This window comes from Anomalospiza imberbis, chromosome 2, assembly GCF_031753505.1.
Source record: "Anomalospiza imberbis isolate Cuckoo-Finch-1a 21T00152 chromosome 2, ASM3175350v1, whole genome shotgun sequence".
NCBI lineage: Eukaryota > Metazoa > Chordata > Aves > Passeriformes > Viduidae > Anomalospiza > Anomalospiza imberbis.
The window spans coordinates 86373731-86383069 of NC_089682.1; positions in this window are offsets into that span (position 1 = coordinate 86373731).

Below are 9339 nucleotides of genomic sequence, written 5' to 3' on the forward strand. Positions count from 1 at the left end.
TTGCATCTTATTTTTAATACAGAATAAAACCCCAAGAATTAAGAGCTGGTACTGCACAATTGCTGAATTAGCTGCACCAGTGCCCCCCTCCTTCTGAATTTTCACTGAAAATCATTGAAGTGAGGCCTGCAGGAGTTCTACTGTAACCAAAATGGGCTCATAACAGAGGGTGAATCTGCTGTCAGAGAACGAGGCAGATAGGACAAATACTTAACATTCTTCTTGCTTCTGTCTTTGAAGAAGATGCTGATCATTAGACCAGTGAAATTCCTCCTCCTCTTGGGACTCAGCCAGGTCTCTCTTGTCTCTCTCTTTTTTTTTTATTTTATTTTCATTTAGTCATGGTTAAAATATGCTGCAGCCTTACAGCAGGTACTGCAGGCTGGCTGGTGTGCCCCCAGAATCTTTCAGTAGCAGAAAGCAGGGACAGGGTTGATGCCGGCATTCACAATGAGCATGGCATATCTTCACTGATATTCAAAGAGCAACAACAATGCAGAAATCCTGTAAGCCTCAATAAAGTCAAAATTCTGTAAATACTTGCTGGTAATTCTTAATAATATACTAATAACTGGTTCTATTTGGCTCAATGGGACTACTCACAGAGGGAACTGTCAGACTACCAGAATATCTGCACACAGGCTTTCCAGCAGCAGTTAGTTATGGATACAAGAGGAATAATAAAATAATAAGGTAGACATACCTCCCTGATGTATTTTCCCAGTTTCAAGTAACTTCCTATGCCACTGGCACAGTACTTGACTTTTTGATTCCTATTATAGGGAATGTTCTACTATTGCCTGTGAAATTCAGCACACACATTTGTTGTCATCCCAGCAGGTACCAGGATTCCCTCCAAATAGGGGTCTCAACTATGATCATTTTATGCCATGGGTTCTACTTCACTAATATTTGCAGATTAGCCTGTTTAAGAGGTTTTTCTGAAATAAAGGACTTGTGTAAGGATAATGCAGTATATATGTGACTACCAGCTTTTCCTACCCGCAGGAACCCACTGAGCAACATTTCACTGACTTTGGTATAAGAAAATGAATACAAAACAGGCATGAACACACATTGTAATGAGCACAGCTGCTGTTTAAAAAAGTAAAACGGCAAGTTATTTCTATATCCAGGGCTTGGAGAGTAATCACTCTTCATACGCTGCAGCCTGACACAGGCACAGACCAAGAAAAGATAATGAGATAATTCAGTCCTTATCACAATTTTTCTTTTGCTTTCTTTTCCTTGGTCCTCACTCCCCCTTGCCTTTCACCCCATGGTGAAACCCTGCTCTCATTTCCTCAGACATGGATGCAGCAGAAATAACACAGGTAGGAAGCATGTTTTCCTCTGCTAGATTACAGGCACCCAGGAGCCCCACTCCAAAATTAATTCTCCAGCTGGTATCTCTCATCCAGCCTCAGGAGTGGAAAAAGCCGTGGAGACAGACATGAATCACAGGTGATGCCTCTAAACCTCTTTTTATCCTCCCTTCAATCTGGGGGGAAGGGGAGCAAAAAGGGGGAGGAGCAAAAAACCCCAGCACATTCTTGTAATGGCAAATAATAACTAGAAAGCCTCTGGCATTTCTCAGAGAAAGACCTGAATATATTTTGCCAGGATGGTTGGCTGAACACTGCTGCAGCTCCATAACCCTTCATTTCTGTACACAAATCCTCAAAACCGTTAAGGTCTTAGGAGAGAGCAAAGAGGTAGGAAATGGGGGTCTGCTTATGATGTGAGCAGCAGCCAGGCTGCCCAGGACTTTGGCACATCTCCTCCCTGTGATGGGGAGGATTTGGTTTCCATAGCAGCAACGGCACGATTTCCCCCACTCTTCCTCTCCAGGACTTGTATTCCACAAATAGATGGGAGTTATATTTCCCCCCAAGGCTTTCATTTTCCTGCTGCATGGTTTTGTCGTGCTCCAGCAGGTCTGCCTTTTTCTGCCTTTTTCTGACACTGGTTTGGGGAGCGAGGGGGGGCCATGGGGATGCTGTGCAAGCATCACTGTCGCCTCCCTCTCCCTCTTAATGCCACTCCACAAAAGATGCAGTGTTCCCTGTCCCCAACTGACTCATCTTCGCTGAGGTCCCCCTTTTCCTTGCCTGTCTCCAGTGATCAGCTCACGCATGCCTGGCTTTCCATAACAGAGCAGAGCTGTGTGCAAGTGCCAGGCGCCCGCACAAAGCCGGAGTGCTGCCTGCAGAGGAAATGTCAATACAGGAACACCAGGCTATTCACAAAACCCCTCTTTATCATGTGACAGAGATGCATGTATCTCTAAAACAGTTATACCTGCATCTACTCCCCCTTTGATTACCCATATGACGCATATGAAGACTCTTGTTTCTTTTGATGAAGAGGACTATTTTTTTTCAGTACAAAAGACAGGAAAACATGCTCAAAAATAGGATGGCATAACTGCAAACCACACCAAGTGTTCTGGGGACTCGTAGGAGGATCTGAAAAGCAAAGCCAATTCATTTTTTGCAGCTGATCTGCCTTCAAAACAAGTGCCCCTTTAGTTGTACACATTTGACATTTGTCTGCTTCAGGACCAAGGAACTTAGCTGTGTCCTTATTAGTACTATAAAATGTTTTCTTCTTCAGTGTGGAGTCAATTCAGAGGAGAGGCCAAATTCTCCCTGATTTTAGCAGGCTTCCCAAGATATGGGTGCACTGTATGTTGTGCATGCGTGCCAGTATTTCCTGTGCTGTGGAACATCCCAACCCACATATCCAGGGCAAATACACACCAGGGAGCCCTACTGGCAGCTGGGATGGGGGAGCTGGGGCTTAGCACTGGGCAGAAGCAATCCCCAGCTTTTAGATCACAGCTGGCACTGGTCCTACCAACACAGAGGCTGCCAAGCTGAGCCTGTTCTTGGTGCAGGCTCTCCATATAGAGCGAAAAGGTTACAGAGGCCAGCACAGCTTGGTGCCTTGACCTCTCATGGAGCTCTCAGCCCATCCACCAGTGGGAAGTGCATGGCTTGGCATCCACCCACACTCAAATACTAGTCAAGACTATTCCTATTGCTCCTACCAGATTGTTCCCATGCTTTGGGTAAGTTAACGTCTCTTCATCTAGGAGGAAGAGAGTTCACTTATTGGCATAAATATGTTTTTTTCACTACCCAGTTGTTATTTTTAGTCACTAATGTTTCTAAGCACCTTGAAAGAAGTGGTTTTGTCATTGCTTTATTGCTTTTAGTAATATCGTTGGACTTATGTGGTGAAAGAGCCCCAAAGACTGCACTCAGGAATCAAGACCTCCTTGTGGAAAGCGATGCTGAGATAAATTTGACCACAAAAATCCCATTAATTTCCATATGTCACTGAATTCTCCAGTCATCTTGGAAGAGCATTTTGCTGGAGAGCAACATCTGTTCTGGCTCAGAAAGATGGTAGTAAACACCACATCTTAATTAAAACTCTGTGTACAGTTTTAGGAGACATATTGGTACCTCCTAGAAAAAAAAAAAAAAAAAAAAAAACAACAAAAAAAAAAAAACTTAATGGCTTTGCTCCCATGTGCTGACAAAAAACGCCTGTTACTGTCCTTGTTTTGGCAAATGCCAAGACCCCATTTGTCAGGGTAAGAAGGGAGTTTGGAGGAAAGGCAGCAAAAGGACTCTGACTCCTCTTGGCAGTGTGTCCCTTGGCTGAGAAGATTGCTTTACCTTTCACAACCACATTGACCTTCCAGAGCTTCCAGATGTAAGTCACAGGTTTAGCATGGGATTTGTTAGGTACACTCTACCTTTTCTTCCACTGCACTTAAATATATCTCTGAATATGTTTTTTTCAACCAGCACAATGCAGGGTGATCCTGATACACTAGCTTTTACTTTATCAGTCAGGTTCACGAATTGACTGCAAAGCAAATGTTTCTTATTCTCGGTTTCCCTTTCTTGCAGACCTGCAACAGCGTAGTAATATTCTCATTTAATATGAATGAAAAAGCTGCAAAAGCCTGTTTTCAGCATTCAACCCTTATTTGGGCCCTGAAAGTTTCAAAAAAAAATAGTAAAATTTCATGAGAACTCAGTTCTAAAACTTCTTTTGTTTGAGTAAGACTGAAATAAATCTGGAAATTGCCCAAAGGATGCACCAGCGCACACAAATTATTAAAACATTTATTTTAGTTTAATTCATTCAATAAAATGACAGTTGCAGAGCCCTTTAGGATCTATCATGATATAGAAATAAAAATATTCAGAATATATAAGTGAGAATATGGGTTTCACCAAGCATTTGCTGAAGGCTTCCATGGTTCCCACATCCCATTAAGTTCCTCCAAGGTCAAGCAGCTTGTGAGTTCTGGATCCCCACTGCCCAAACATCTCCACAGAAGATAAAATCTGGTCTTATCTTAATGCTGTGTAGGTGCACAAACCTGAGCTAGGTAAACCTTTTGTAGTCAGTGTGCAACTTGTCAGACCTAGATAGCATAGTATGAAAATGAATCACACCCGCTTTTCTCTCCTGACTATAAACAAGATCTTGGTTGACTAAATCAAGTGCAAATATCAGTATTTCATCTGTCTGAAGTCAAAGAGTCACAAAATGATTTAATGTAGTCTGGAGCTCCAAAGCCCTAGTCAGAATAGGGCTAACTTCAAAGTTAGATCTGAAAAGCTGAAGATCTTGTCTAGCTGAGATTTTAAATTTCCATGGCTGCAGATATCATTGCCTTGCTGAGTAATGACCTCACTGGGAAGGAAGAAAAAAACAATTTCCACGCAACCAGAATTTCCCTTGACATAATTGCTCCTTTTTCCATCACTATGCAGCATGAGATCTTTTCACTCAGGGTTAGTGTGACTCTGACTTTCTCTAAAATCCTCCATTAAAGAGGGCTGTAAAGGTGTGAGCAAATCCCATCCTTGGTTCCCCAGTCACGGGGAAACAATCAGCTGTGTATTCTTTCAAAACACAGGAAACCCTAAAATATTTCAGATTAAGGAGTACATGCTCAAATGCTAGGATTTCCCAGAAAAGCTTTTTTGTCCATCAGAATTTATATCCAGCACTAGTGCTGAAGTGGGAAGATTTATGCTAGGCCACTAATTTATTTTCTATTCTGGGCTCATCCTTCCTTTGACAGCTGATCTGGATTTACACCTCTTGGCATAATCTGATGTTGGTACAAATATGCATTTTGGAGGCATAGCACAAAGGCTGTTCCACAATCCAGGCTATAACTCTTTCCCTGTAGGTCTCTCAATCTATATAAAGCACAGCGTAGCTGAGTACAAAGCAGATAGAAAGAGCACATAGGTCACAATTGCATGACTGTGACTGTGCAATGAAACCTGTGAGTGTACTTTGATTGTAAGTTTCAGTCTGTTTTGATTAGCTATATTTCTTTTTTTTTTCCTTAGCAGTGACCTGCTTGTTTCAAAGAAAATAAACAAATCAAGCCAATCCAAAGTTCATCCTAATCTTTTTCTGTTTCTGTTCAGTAACTTAGTATTATAGTACAGTAAGTCAGCTCTACAACTTAAATATAAAAAAGCTGATATTCATCAATTTTTGTTTTGTTATGGATGGTGTTGACATAAATTCTGACCACAATTAAGAGCTTATTTTGGAGATGCTATGCTTGTGCTGATAGCAAATGAATGATGGAATAGCCTCACTTTCAGGAATGTCTAGAATTGCAAAAATAAAAAAATCAGAAGCTTAGTGATTTGTGGCCTTGTGAAAGCCTAGGCAGATAATTTAATAGATTTTTATTTTACAAAGAAAATAGGAGCTGCATAAATATGTAAATGAGCCATCCAAGAATGAGCAAGCAGGAGAAATATTATTGCTATTTGACTGGCTGGCATTATATATATATATATATAAACAAAAAACATGCTCAGAGTCATACATGGCTCTTGTGTGCATTTTTAAACACAGATGCATAGCTGAAAGTGTGTGTTTTTGCATGTAAATAAAGTGATAGAAATATGGATGGAAGCATATGCATTCAAATGAGTTGGCACCTCTATTCAAACAGCAGACAAATGTGTATGTGGCATGATTTCCTCTAATTCCAAGAATCTTTCTTCCTGGACTTGTCTGCATGTTCTCAAGCACAAAACAATCTCTTATGAGATACCAGAGACCTTCAACTTCATTGTTACGTTTCACATTTTCTGCCAATAATTCTGTGATCACAGTAAAAATATTTTCCATGTAAGGCTTTCATATATTGATCCTACCACCATAATCTTTTGCAAAAGTTTTCATGCTTGTTTTCATTCAGGAGTAATTTCTTTGTTAATCAGTATGCATTAGAGTTTGGTCTCTTTAAGATGTCCCCCTACAGACTGATGAAACCATAGATTTTCCAGGTCCAGCTCACAAAGAATCCTTCAAAATCCAGGTCTAGTTCCCAGTGTGGTAGGCTTGAACAGTACTGTCATCATCACCACTGGAAAATAGTATCATCTCAGTTTATATCCAATATGATGAAAAAAATTAAAAGTTAATACTAGATAATGGAGAAAGAAGACTGTAATGCACATCATTAAACAAATAACAAGAGAGAGGCCATAGCAGATTGGCTTTTGGCTAACAACACTCCATCCTCCTCTTGTTTTTTATGTGAGATGTTGTGCTCTCTATAAACAAAGCAAATTTTCCACTCCAAACTATCTGGGATTGTTCACTTCAGTGTTTAAACACACTCTCTTTGGTAGAGGTTTTACAGTTCATATTCTTGTTCTCACAAGTTTTGTTCATTTTTTGCTGGCACTTATTCTCCCATCATAAGGACTTTGAACTTGTGTCCATAAAACACACTTTCAGTTCCCAAGCAGCTCTACCTGGGGGAAGGTAATTCACACCCCTCCAGCCAAAGGACTAATCAGATTAATCACAGCTGATCAGTAATTTAAAACACAAACCACAACATCCACAAAATATTTGCTCCTAATCAATCCTCAGATCTGAGCATTTTAAATCCCCTCTAACTCAAACCACACCTGTGAAATCTGCAATCTGCAAACAAAAGTAAAAAATGTTACAGCAATTTCAAATTGTTACCTCTGGTCTCTACAAAATAAATAAGAATTAAAATGCTGCTTCCCACAATGGACAAGGCAGGAAGCAGGAAACAGTGCAAATTTTCCTGAGTTGGTCTGTAGACACTGCATATTCAGAATATGAGAATTCTGATATCCCCATCCCTTAGAAAAGCATTCACTTTCACACAGTGGGCCTTCTAACAGCATCCATAGCCAATCTAAAACTGTGGAAGAGCATTACAGCATCCAAAGTTAGACAGTTATGACTTTTGAGAGGCATGAAGCACAACGCCCAAACCAACGCTGTCTCCCAAAACTCATGAAAAGGTGTTGTTTTTTCATTGTAGATGCTGTGCATTTGGGCTGCTCTGTGACAAATGCAAACTCTGCTGCAGACGCCCCCTAAACACATAGTAGGAAAAGCCATAGGATTTCCATTTTTTAGGCATCTCCTAGAAATCTTCCCTTCTCTTTCCTCAGATTTGAGACCCTCTGGTATGTGTTTCATGGCTCTGAAATTTTGGGATGGTGCTTTCAGGGCCTGGAAGTGCTACACAATGCCTCTTGGTCTATAGATCTTAAATATCTAGACCATTCAGGTCTTTGTTCATTGTGTGCAGAGTTGCTGAATCTGGTAGTGGCATTACCCAGGTAGAATAATAAAACCACCATAAATACACAGATTACAAGTTTCTCTGTAATGTTTTCTAATGAGAAGTGTGGAATACATATTAAACTGACCACTCAAAATCTTGAATGGTCAGTTTAATTTGGCTGAGCTAGGCAGGATCAAGAATATCAGAAATGTCTATTGCTTCAAAACCAGTAGTGCTCAAGATGCTTGGTAACTTTGTGCTGCACAAACTGTAGCAAAATATACAGTGGATAAGGTACAAAAAAATCTACCTTGTCCATTCCACATGTTTCTATCAGAGCCCAAGATAACTGGGTTATTTCTCTTCACGATCTACCTTTTCTCAGCACTGAATAACCTTATCCGGAGTCTTAGGTGGCTGCCATGTAAGTAAGGAGGAGTTTCACAGTATTTATCCCCCTTGTCCTCTCTGCCTTTCCAGGACTGATCAGGAGGTCGATCTGCCCTGTCCATTGTGAAATAACTTCTGCCACAGTAATTAGTACAGCTGAGATTAGAAATGTTAGCAATTATTCACACAGGAGAGTACTTGCCCCCTATACTCAAGATGTTCAGATGGGGCCTCATAGCAGCAGGGTGTCTGGACTTCTAAGCAACAAGTTTGGGATTTGTTCCATAACAAACAAGAAAAGTTTCTTCAAAACTTAGACTCTCATCTCTTGAGCTAAACATACATTATGCCATTTATTCTCACAGCTCACTTCAGAGAAATATTATGATGGAAAATCTTCCAAGTCTGCTGAATTGGGCTGTTAGCCAAGCTGAGTGAAATTTCAAAAAGCAGCTTCTCTTCCACATTTTCAATCCAGAAATACCGCTGCAGTGGGCAAGGGCAGATTTGTCCTTCATTGAAATTATTCTGGCCCCAGCAAGGTCCCAGAGTCCTGCATGAAGATAATACATACAGTTATCATTATCTGCCTCCCACAATTAACTGTGGCCTCTCCCTGCCTGCATGGATTGGAAGCTTGTGAGTGCATGGTATGCCTGTAGCAGGGTTTGAACCAGGGATGAAGAAAAAGGAGAACTGAGATAAGTCCATAAGAATTCAATACTTCAACCCTTCCAGGGTTGGGTCCTGACCACACAAAGAAGACTCGATAGCTTTAGCAACTGTGGTAAGGAGCTACACACAGGAAGATGCTTGGCAGGACCACTCTCTGCTTGGACACTAAGGTAGGGGGCCACGTTTCCACATGGATAAATTCTTCTTGCACTAAATCTTTAATAGGCAGGTGTAGAAATGTCTTCATCATCATCATGCTGTCTTTTTCTGCCTCTTGTATCCAAGAGTGTCTCACCATGGATATCTGTTTCAGGCTAGCTGCATCCCAAATGAGATTTTTGTTCCCTGCTTCTGTTTGTGTATAACAGCCTCCAAGACTGCTGCAGAGCCAGGGAATGACTGGCTGCTTTTTCAGTCTCAGATATTGTATCCATAGAAAGTGGTTCATCATTAGCCTGTGCACTCTTTAATTCACTTGCTAAAAGGAATGCTGCTGTATGCCTCTTTTCTCCTATAATTTATTACAGTGGGCAAACAACCTCATTCTTTCCCTCTAGCCTCTGCCCAGTTTGCTAGGGATAAATGAGTACGTACAAAGGCATCCAGTCCTGATGTGAATATAATTCAAGGAATGAATTTTCAGCATCACA